The sequence below is a fragment of the Chiloscyllium punctatum genome, chromosome 28, assembly GCF_047496795.1.
Source record: "Chiloscyllium punctatum isolate Juve2018m chromosome 28, sChiPun1.3, whole genome shotgun sequence".
Classification (NCBI taxonomy): domain Eukaryota; kingdom Metazoa; phylum Chordata; class Chondrichthyes; order Orectolobiformes; family Hemiscylliidae; genus Chiloscyllium; species Chiloscyllium punctatum.
This window is the reverse complement of record NC_092766.1, coordinates 5,722,312-5,732,311: the sequence shown is the minus strand read 5'-3', so window position 1 is coordinate 5,732,311 and position 10,000 is coordinate 5,722,312. Positions and strand designations below refer to the sequence as shown.

Here is a 10,000-nt window from a genome sequence, read left to right as displayed (position 1 = left end):
GAGATAGAGGGAGAGGGATAGAGAGAGAGGGAGAGGAACGGAGAGAGAGAGAGAGAGGGAGAGAGGAACAGAGAGAGAGAGAGGGAGAGGAACAGGGAGAGAGAGAGGGAGAGGAACAGAGAGAGAGAGAGGGAGAGGAACAGAGTGAGAGAGAGGGAGAGGAACAGGGAGAGAGAGAGGGAGAGGAACAGAGAGAGAGAGAGGGAGAGGAACAGGGAGAGAGAGAGGGAGAGGAACAGAGTGAGAGAGAGGGAGAGGAACAGAGTGAGAGAGAGGGAGAGGAACAGAGAGAGAGAGAGGGAGAGGAACAGAGAGAGAGGGAGAGGGAGAGGAACAGAGAGAGAGAGAGAGAGAGGGGGGAGAGGAACATAGAGAGAGAGGGGGGTGGAACAGAGAGAGATAGAGGGAGAGGGATAGAGAGAGAGGGAGAGGGAGAGAGAGAGGGAGAGGAACGGAGAGAGAGTGGGAGAGGAACAGAGAGAGAGTGAGGGTGCGGAACAGAGAGAGAGAGAGAGGAACAGAGAGAGAGAGAGGGAGAGGAACAGAGAGAGAGGGAGAGAGGAACAGAGAGAGAGGGAGAGAGGAACAGAGAGAGAGTGAGGGTGCGGAACAGAGAGAGAGAGAGAGGAACAGAGAGAGAGAGAGGGAGAGGAACAGAGAGAGAGGGAGAGAGGAACAGAGAGAGAGGGAGAGAGGAACAGAGAGAGAGGGAGAGAGGAACAGAGAGAGAGTGAGGGTGCGGAACAGAGAGAGAGAGAGAGGAACAGAGAGAGAGAGAGGGAGAGGAACAGAGTGAGAGAGAGGGGAGAGGAACAGAGAGAGAGAGAGGGAGAGGAACAGAGAGAGAGGGAGAGGAACAGAGAGAGAGAGAGAGAGAGGGGGGAGAGGAACATAGAGAGAGAGGGGGGTGGAACAGAGAGAGATAGAGGGAGAGGGATAGAGAGAGAGGGAGAGGGAGAGAGAGAGGGAGAGGAACGGAGAGAGAGTGGGAGAGGAACAGAGAGAGAGTGAGGGTGCGGAACAGAGAGAGAGAGAGAGGAACAGAGAGAGAGAGAGGGAGAGGAACAGAGAGAGAGGGAGAGAGGAACAGAGAGAGAGGGAGAGAGGAACAGAGAGAGAGTGAGGGTGCGGAACAGAGAGAGAGAGAGAGGAACAGAGAGAGAGAGAGGGAGAGGAACAGAGAGAGAGGGAGAGAGGAACAGAGAGAGAGGGAGAGAGGAACAGAGAGAGAGACGGAGAGAGGAACAGAGAGAGAGACGGAGAGAGGAACACAGAGAGAGAGAAGAGGAGAGTAACAGAGAGAGAGAGGGAGAGGAACAGAGAGAGAGGGAGAGGAATAGAGAGAGAGAGGGAGAGGAACCGACAGAGAGAGGGAGAGGAACAGGGAGAGAGAGAGGGAGGAGAGGAACAGAGAGAGGGAGGGAGAGGAACAGAGAAAGAGAGGAGGAGAGGAACAGAGAGAGAGGGGGAGACGAACAGAGAGAGATAGACAGAGAGGTGGAGGGGAACAGAGAGAGAGAGAGGGAGAGAGGAACAGAGAGAGAGAGAGGGAGAGAGGAACAGAGAGGGGTGGGGGAGAGGAACAGAGAGAGAGAGGGGGGGAGAGGAACAGAGAGAGAGAGGGGGGGAGAGGAACAGAGAGAGGGAGGGAGAGGAACAGAGAAAGAGAGGAGGAGAGGAACAGAGAGAGAGGGGGAGACGAACAGAGAGAGATAGACAGAGAGGTGGAGAGGAACAGAGAGAGAGAGAGGGAGAGAGGAACAGAGAGAGAGAGAGGGAGAGAGGAACAGAGAGGGGTGGGGGAGAGGAACAGAGAGAGAGAGGGGGGGAGAGGAACAGAGAGAGAGAGAGGGAGAGGAACAGAGTGAGAGAGAGGGAGAGGAACAGGGAGAGAGAGAGGGAGAGGAACAGAGAGAGAGAGAGGGAGAGGAACAGAGAGAGAGAGAGGGAGAGGAACAGAGTGAGAGAGAGGGAGAGGAACAGGGAGAGAGAGAGGGAGAGGAACAGAGAGAGAGAGAGGGAGAGGAACAGGGAGAGAGAGAGGGAGAGGAACAGAGTGAGAGAGAGGGAGAGGAACAGAGTGAGAGAGAGGGAGAGGAACAGAGAGAGAGAGAGGGAGAGGAACAGAGAGAGAGGGAGAGGGAGAGGAACAGAGAGAGAGAGAGAGAGAGGGGGTAGAGGAACATAGAGAGAGAGGGGGGTGGAACAGAGAGAGATAGAGGGAGAGGGATAGAGAGAGAGGGAGAGAGAGAGGGAGAGGAACGGAGAGAGAGAGAGAGAGGGAGAGAGGAACAGAGAGAGAGAGAGGGAGAGGAACAGGGAGAGAGAGAGGGAGAGGAACAGAGAGAGAGAGAGGGAGAGGAACAGAGTGAGAGAGAGGGAGAGGAACAGGGAGAGAGAGAGGGAGAGGAACAGAGAGAGAGAGAGGGAGAGGAACAGGGAGAGAGAGAGGGAGAGGAACAGAGTGAGAGAGAGGGAGAGGAACAGAGTGAGAGAGAGGGAGAGGAACAGAGAGAGAGAGAGGGAGAGGAACAGAGAGAGAGGGAGAGGGAGAGGAACAGAGAGAGAGAGAGAGAGAGGGGGGAGAGGAACATAGAGAGAGAGGGGGGTGGAACAGAGAGAGATAGAGGGAGAGGGATAGAGAGAGAGGGAGAGGGAGAGAGAGAGGGAGAGGAACGGAGAGAGAGTGGGAGAGGAACAGAGAGAGAGTGAGGGTGCGGAACAGAGAGAGAGAGAGAGGAACAGAGAGAGAGAGAGGGAGAGGAACAGAGAGAGAGGGAGAGAGGAACAGAGAGAGAGGGAGAGAGGAACAGAGAGAGAGTGAGGGTGCGGAACAGAGAGAGAGAGAGAGGAACAGAGAGAGAGAGAGGGAGAGGAACAGAGAGAGAGGGAGAGAGGAACAGAGAGAGAGGGAGAGAGGAACAGAGAGAGAGGGAGAGAGGAACAGAGAGAGAGTGAGGGTGCGGAACAGAGAGAGAGAGAGAGGAACAGAGAGAGAGAGAGGGAGAGGAACAGAGTGAGAGAGAGGGAGAGGAACAGAGAGAGAGAGAGGGAGAGGAACAGAGAGAGAGGGAGAGGAACAGAGAGAGAGAGAGAGAGAGGGGGGAGAGGAACATAGAGAGAGAGGGGGGGTGGAACAGAGAGAGATAGAGGGAGAGGGATAGAGAGAGAGGGAGAGGGAGAGAGAGAGGGAGAGGAACGGAGAGAGAGTGGGAGAGGAACAGAGAGAGAGTGAGGGTGCGGAACAGAGAGAGAGAGAGAGGAACAGAGAGAGAGAGAGGGAGAGGAACAGAGAGAGAGGGAGAGAGGAACAGAGAGAGAGGGAGAGAGGAACAGAGAGAGAGTGAGGGGTGCGGAACAGAGAGAGAGAGAGAGGAACAGAGAGAGAGAGAGGGAGAGGAACAGAGAGAGAGGGAGAGAGGAACAGAGGAGAGAGGGAGAGAGGAACAGAGAGAGAGACGGAGAGAGGAACAGAGAGAGAGACGGAGAGAGGAACACAGAGAGAGAGAAGAGGAGAGTAACAGAGAGAGAGAGGGAGAGGAACAGAGAGAGAGGGAGAGGAATAGAGAGAGAGAGGGAGAGGAACCGACAGAGAGAGGGAGAGGAACAGGGAGAGAGAGAGGGAGGAGAGGAACAGAGAGAGGGAGGGAGAGGAACAGAGAAAGAGAGGAGGAGAGGAACAGAGAGAGAGGGGGAGACGAACAGAGAGAGATAGACAGAGAGGTGGAGAGGAACAGAGAGAGAGAGAGGGAGAGAGGAACAGAGAGAGAGAGAGGGAGAGAGGAACAGAGAGGGGTGGGGGAGAGGAACAGAGAGAGAGAGGGGGGGGAGAGGAACAGAGAGAGAGAGGGGGGGAGAGGAACAGAGAGAGAGAGGGGGGGGAGAGGAACAGAGAGAGAGAGGGAGAGGAACAGGGAGAGAGAGAGGGAGGAGAGGAACAGAGAGAGGGAGGGAGAGGAACAGAGAAAGAGAGGAGGAGAGAACAGAGAGAGAGGGGGAGACGAACAGAGAGAGATAGACAGAGAGGTGGAGGAGGAACAGAGAGAGAGAGAGGGAGAGAGGAACAGAGAGAGAGAGAGGGAGAGAGGAACAGAGAGGGGTGGGGGAGAGGAACAGAGAGAGAGAGGGGGGGAGAGGAACAGAGAGAGATAGACAGAGAGGTGGAGAGGAACAGAGAGAGAGAGGGGGAGAGGAACAGAGAGGGGTGGGGGAGAGGAACAGAGAGAGAGAGGGGGGGAGAGGAACAGAGAGAGAGAGGGAGAGGAACAGGAGAAAGAGAGGAGGAAAGGAACAGAGAGAGAGGGAGAGGGGGGAGAGGAACAGAGAGAGTGAGGGAGTGGAACAGAGAGAGAGAGGGAGAGGAACAGAGAAAGAGAGATGGAGAGGAATAGAGAGAGAGAGGGAGAGAGGAACAGAGAGAGAGGGGGAGGGAGAGGAACATAGAGAGAGAGGGAGAGGAACAGAGAGAGAGATGGAGAGGGAGTGAGAGAGGGAGAGGGAGCGAGAGAGAGATGGAGAGGGAGTGAGAGAGGGAGAGGAACAGAGAGAGAAGGGGAGAGGAACAGAGAGAGAGAGGGGGGGAGAAAGAGAGAGAGGGAGAGGAACAGAGAGAGAGAGAGGAAGAGTAACAAAGAGAGGGAGAGAGAGAGGGGGATGAACAGAGAGAGAGGGAGAGGAACAGAGAGAGTGAGGGAGTGGAACAGAGAGAGGGAGAGGGAGAGGAACAGAGAGAGAGAGAGATGGAGAGGAACAGAGAGAGAGGGAGAGGGAGAGAGGAACAGGGAGAGAGGGGGAGGAACAGAGAGAGCGAGGGAGTGGAACAGAGAGAGAGAGGGGGGGAGAGAGGAATAGAGAGAGAGAGAGAGAGGGGGAGAGGGACAGAGAGAGAGAGACGGAGAGGAATGGAGAGAGAGAGGGAGAGAGGAACAGAGAGAGAGGGGGGGGAGAGGGACAGAGAGAGAGAGGGAGAGGGAGAGAGAGAGGAGGAGAGGAACAGAGAGAGAGAGGGAGAGGAACAGAGAGAGAGAGAGATAGGAAGAGAAAGAGAGAGGAACAGAGAGAGAGGGGGAGAGGAACTGAGAGAGAGAGAGATAGGAAGAGAAAGAGAGAGGAACAGACGGAGAGGGGAGAGGAACTGAGAGAGAGGGGGAGAGGAACTGAGAGAGAGGGGGAGAGGAACTGAGAGAGGGAGAGGAACAGAGTGAGAAGAGAGCGAGGGAGAGGAACAGAGAGAGAGAGAGGGGGAGAGAGAGAGAGAGAGAGAGGAGTGAGAGAGGGAGAGGGAAAAGAGAGAGAAAGGGAGAGGGACAGAGAGAGAGAGGAAGAGGAACAAAGAGAGGGAGAGAGGGAGAGAGAGAGGGTGAGGAACAGAGAGAGAGAGAGAGGGGGGAGAGAGAGAGAGAGGAAGAGAGAGAGAAGAGAGAGAGAGGGAGAGGAAGAGAGAGGGAGAGGAACAGAGAGAGAGAGAGAGAGAGAGAGGAATGGAGAGAGAGAGAGAGGGGGAGAGAGAGAGAGAGAGGGAGAGGAAGAGAGAGAGAGAGAGGGAGAGGAACAGAGAGAGAGAGGGAGAGGAACAGAGAGAGAGAGAGAGGAATGGAGAGAGAGAGAGGGAGAGAGGAGAGGAACAGAGAGAGAGAGATGGAGAGGAACAGAGAGAGAGAGGGAGAGGAACAGAGAGAGGGAGAGGGAGAGAGAGAGGGGGAGAGGAACGGAAAGAGAGAGGGGGAGAGTAACAGAGAGAGAGTGAGAGGGAGAGAGGAACCGAGAGAGAGGGGGGAGAGGAACAGAGAGAGAGAGAGTGAGAGAGGGAGAGGAACAGAGAGAGAGAGAGAGGGGGGGAGAGGAACAGAGAGAGAGAGAGTGAGAGAGGGAGAGGAACAGAGAGAGAGAGAGAGGGGGGGAGAGGAACAGAGAGAGAGTTGGAGAGGAACAGAGAGAGAGAGAGGGAGAGAGAGAGGGAGATGGAGGGAGAGAGGGAGAGGAACGGAGAAAGAGAGTTTGAGAGGAACAGAGAGAGGGGGAGGAACAGAGAGAGAGAGAGGGAGAGGAACAGAGAGAGAGAGAGAGGGAGAGGAACAGAGAGAGAGATGGAGAGGAACAGAGAGAGAGGGAGAGGAACAGAGAGAGAGGGAGAGGAACAGAGAGAGAGAGATGGAGAGGAACAGGGAGAGAGATGGAGAGGAACAGAGAGAGAGGGGAGAGGAACAGAGAGAGGGAGAGGGAGAGGAAACAGAGAGAGGGGGAGAGGAACAGAGAGAGGGAGAGGGAGAGGAACAGAGAGAGGGGGAGATGGACAGAGAGAGGGAGAGGGAGAGGAATAGAGAGAGAGAGAGGGGAGAGGAACAGAGAGAGAGAGAGGGAGAGGAACACAGAGAGAGAGATGGAGAGGAACAGAGAGAGAGAGAGAGGAACAGAGAGAGGGAGAGGGAGAGGAACAGAGAGAGAGGGAGAGGAACAGAGAGAGGGAGAGGGGAGAGGAACAGAGAGAGAGAGAGGAGAGGAACAGAGAGAGAGAGAGGGAGAGGAACAGAGAGAGAGGGAGAGGAACAGAGAGAGGGAGAGGGAGAGGAACAGAGAGAGAGAGAGGGAGAGGAACAGAGAGAGAGAGAGGGAGAGGAACAGAGAGAGAGGGAGAGGAACAGAGAGAGAGAGAGATGGAGAGGAACAGAGAGAGAGAGAGGGAGAGGAATAGAGAGCGAGAGAGGGAGAGGAACAGAGAGAGAGATGGAGAGGAACAGAGAGAGAGGGAGAGGAACAGAGAGAGTGAGGGAGAGGAACAGAGAGAGAGGGAGAGGAACAGAGAGAGAGGGAGAAGGAGAGAGGAACAGAGAGAGAGAGAGGGAGAGAGGAACAGAGAGAGGGAGAGGGAGAGGAACAGAGAGAGAGAGATGGAGAGGAACAGAGAGAGAGGGAGAGTAACAGAGAGAGAGAGAGATGGAGAGGAACAGAGAGAGAGAGAGGGAGAGGAATAGAGAGAGAGGGAGAAGGAGAGAGGAACAGAGAGAGAGAGAGAGGGAGAGGAACAGAGAGAGAGGGAGAAGGAGAGAGGAACAGAGAGAGAGAGAGAGGGAGAGAGGAACAGAGAGAGAGGGTGAGGAACAGAGAGAGAGAGAGGGAGAGGAACAGAGAGAGAGGGAGAGGAACAGAGAGAGAGAGAGGGAGAAGAACAGAGAGAGAGAGGGAGAGGAACAGAGAGAGGGAGAGGGAGAGGAACAGAGAGAGAGAGAGATGGAGAGGAACAGAGAGAGGGGGGAGAGGGACAGAGTGAGAGGGTGAGGAACAGAGTGAGAGGGAGAGGAACAGAGAGAGAGAGGAACAGAGAGAGAGAGAGAGAGAAAGAGAGAGAGAGAAAGAGAGAGAAAGACAGAGAGAGAGAGACAGAGAGAGAGAGACAGGGAGAGTGTGAGAGAGACACAGAGAGAGAGACAGAGAGAGTGTGAGAGAGAGAGAGAAGGAGAGTGTGACAGGGTAGAAGTGTGAACAGAAAGGGTGGGGGAGACAGACAGAGAGAGAGACACCAGGACAGAGAGAGGGAGAGACAGAGGAGAAGAGAGAGAGAGAATAGTGAAGATGAATTTCTCGCTGCCTTGTCTCACCTTCATGAGGTTATGAAACAACATGAGGAACATGGTAATGTTCATCTGTTTAATGGGTTTGTATGTCCAGCTCGGTGACTGTGCATCCTGGAAGCATTGGAAAATACACACGAGTCAGATCCAGCCATCGAGAGAGGGCCCACTCCCTCAGCACTGACCCTCCGACAGGGCCCACTCCCTCAGCACTGACCCTCCGACAGGGCCCACCTCCCTCAGCACTGACCCCCTGACAGGGCCACTCCCTCAGCACTGACCCTCCGACAGGGCCCACGTCCCTCAGCACTGACCCCCCTGACAGGGCCCACTCCCTCAGCACTGACCCTCCGACAGGGCCCACTCCCTCAGCACTGACCCTCCGACAGGGCCCACTCCCTCAGCACTGACCCTCCGACAGGGCCCCACTCCCTCAGCACTGACCCTCCGACAGGGCCCACTCCCTCAGCACTGACCCCCCGACAGGGCCCGCTCCCTCAGCACTGACCCTCCGACAGGGCCCGCTCCCTCAGCACTGACCCTCCGACAGGGCCCGCTCCCTCAGCACTGACCCTCCGACAGGGCCCACTCCCTCAGCACTGACCCTCCGACAGTGCAGCACTCCCTCAGCACTGACCCTCCGACAGGGCCCACTCCCTCTGCACTGACCCTTCGACAGTGCCCACTCCCTCAGCACTGACCCTCCGACAGGGCCCCGCTCCCTCAGCACTGACCCTCCGACAGGGCCCACTCCCTCAGCACTGACCCTCCGACAGTGCAGCACTCCCTCAGCACTGACCCTCCGACAGGGCCCAATCCCTCAGCACTGACCCTCCGACAGGGCCCACTCCCTCAGCACTGACCCCCCGACAGGGCCCACTCCCTCAGCACTGACCCTCCGACAGTGCGGCACTCCCCCAGCACTGACCCTTCGACAGTGCCCACTCCCTCAGCACTGACCCTCCGACAGGGCCCACTCCCTCAGCACTGACCCTCCGACAGTGCCCACTCCCTCAGCACTGACCCTCCGACAGTGCCCACTCCCTCAGCACTGACCCTCCGACAGGGCCCACTCCCTCAGCACTGACCCTCCGACAGGGCCCACTCCCTCAGCACTGACCCTCCGACAGGGCCCACTCCCTCAGCACTGACCCTCCGACAGGGCCCACTCCCTCAGCACTGACCCTCCGACAGTGCAGCACTCCCTCAGCACTGACCCTTCGACAGTGCCCACTCCCTCAGCACTGACCCTCCGACAGGGCCCGCTCCCTCAGCACTGACCCTCCGACAGTGCCCACTCCCTCAGCACTGACCCTCCGATAGTGCCCACTCCCTCAGCACTGACCCCCCGACAGTGCCCACTCCCTCAGCACTGACCCTCCGACAGGGCCCACTCCCTCAGCACTGACCCTCCGACAGGGCCCACTCCCTCAGCACTGACCCTCCGATAGTGCCCACTCCCTCAGCACTGACCCTCCGACCGGGCCCACTCCCTCAGCACTGACCCCCCGACAGTGCCCACTCCCTCAGCACTGACCCTCCGACAGGGCCCACTCCCTCAGCACTGACCCTCCGACAGTGCGGCACTCCCCCCAGCACTGACCCTTCGACAGTGCCACCGCACCCCCTCAGCACTGACCCTCCGACAGGGCCCCACTCCCTCAGCACTGACCTTCCGACAGTGCCCACTTCCTCAGCACTGACCCTCCGACAGTGCCCAATCCTTCAGCACTGACCCTCCGACAGGGCCCGCTCCCTCAGCACTGACCCCTCCGACAGTGAGGCACTCTCCCTCAGCACTGACCCTCCGACAGTGAGGCACTCCCTCAGCACTGACCCTCCGACAGTGCCCGCTCCCTCAGCACTGACCCTCTGACAATGCCCACTCCCTCAGCACTGACCCTCTGACAGTGAGGCACTCCCTCAGCACTGACCCTCCGACACTGCCTGATCCCTCAGCACTGACCTTCCGACAATGCCCTCTCCCTCAGCACTGACCCTCCGACAGTGAGGCACTCCCTCAGCACTGACCCCCCGACAGTGCCCGATCCCTCAGCACTGACCCCCCCGACAGTGCCCGCTCCCTCAACGCTGACCCTCCGACAGTGAGGCACTCCCTCAGCACTGACCCTCCGACAGTGAGGCACTCCCTCAGCACTGACCCTCCGACAGTGAGGCACTCCCTCAGCATGACCCTCCGACAGGGCCCACTCCCTCAGCACTGACCCTCCGACACTGCCCGATCCCTCAGCACTGACCCTACGACAGTGAGGCACTCCCTCAGCATGACCCTCCGACAGGGCCCACTCCCTCAGCACTGACCCTCCGACACTGCCCGATCCCTCAACGCTGACCCTCCGACACTGCCCGATCCCTCAGCACTGACCCTTTGACAGTGAGGCACTCCCTCAGCACTGACCCCTCGACATTGC

General features: G+C 57.5%; 1 long non-coding RNA gene across 1 annotated transcript in view; it reads right to left on the bottom strand.

Moving 5' to 3' along the window:
- LOC140453810 (uncharacterized) overlaps positions 1–7,684 on the bottom strand; it is a 22,548-nt gene extending 14,864 nt beyond the window's left edge. The window contains exon 1 of the long non-coding RNA XR_011952497.1: positions 7,596–7,684. This is a non-coding gene — a long non-coding RNA (uncharacterized lncRNA). The remainder of the gene's footprint in view (positions 1–7,595) is intronic.
- Between the last annotated feature and the right edge of the window lie 2,316 nt (positions 7,685–10,000).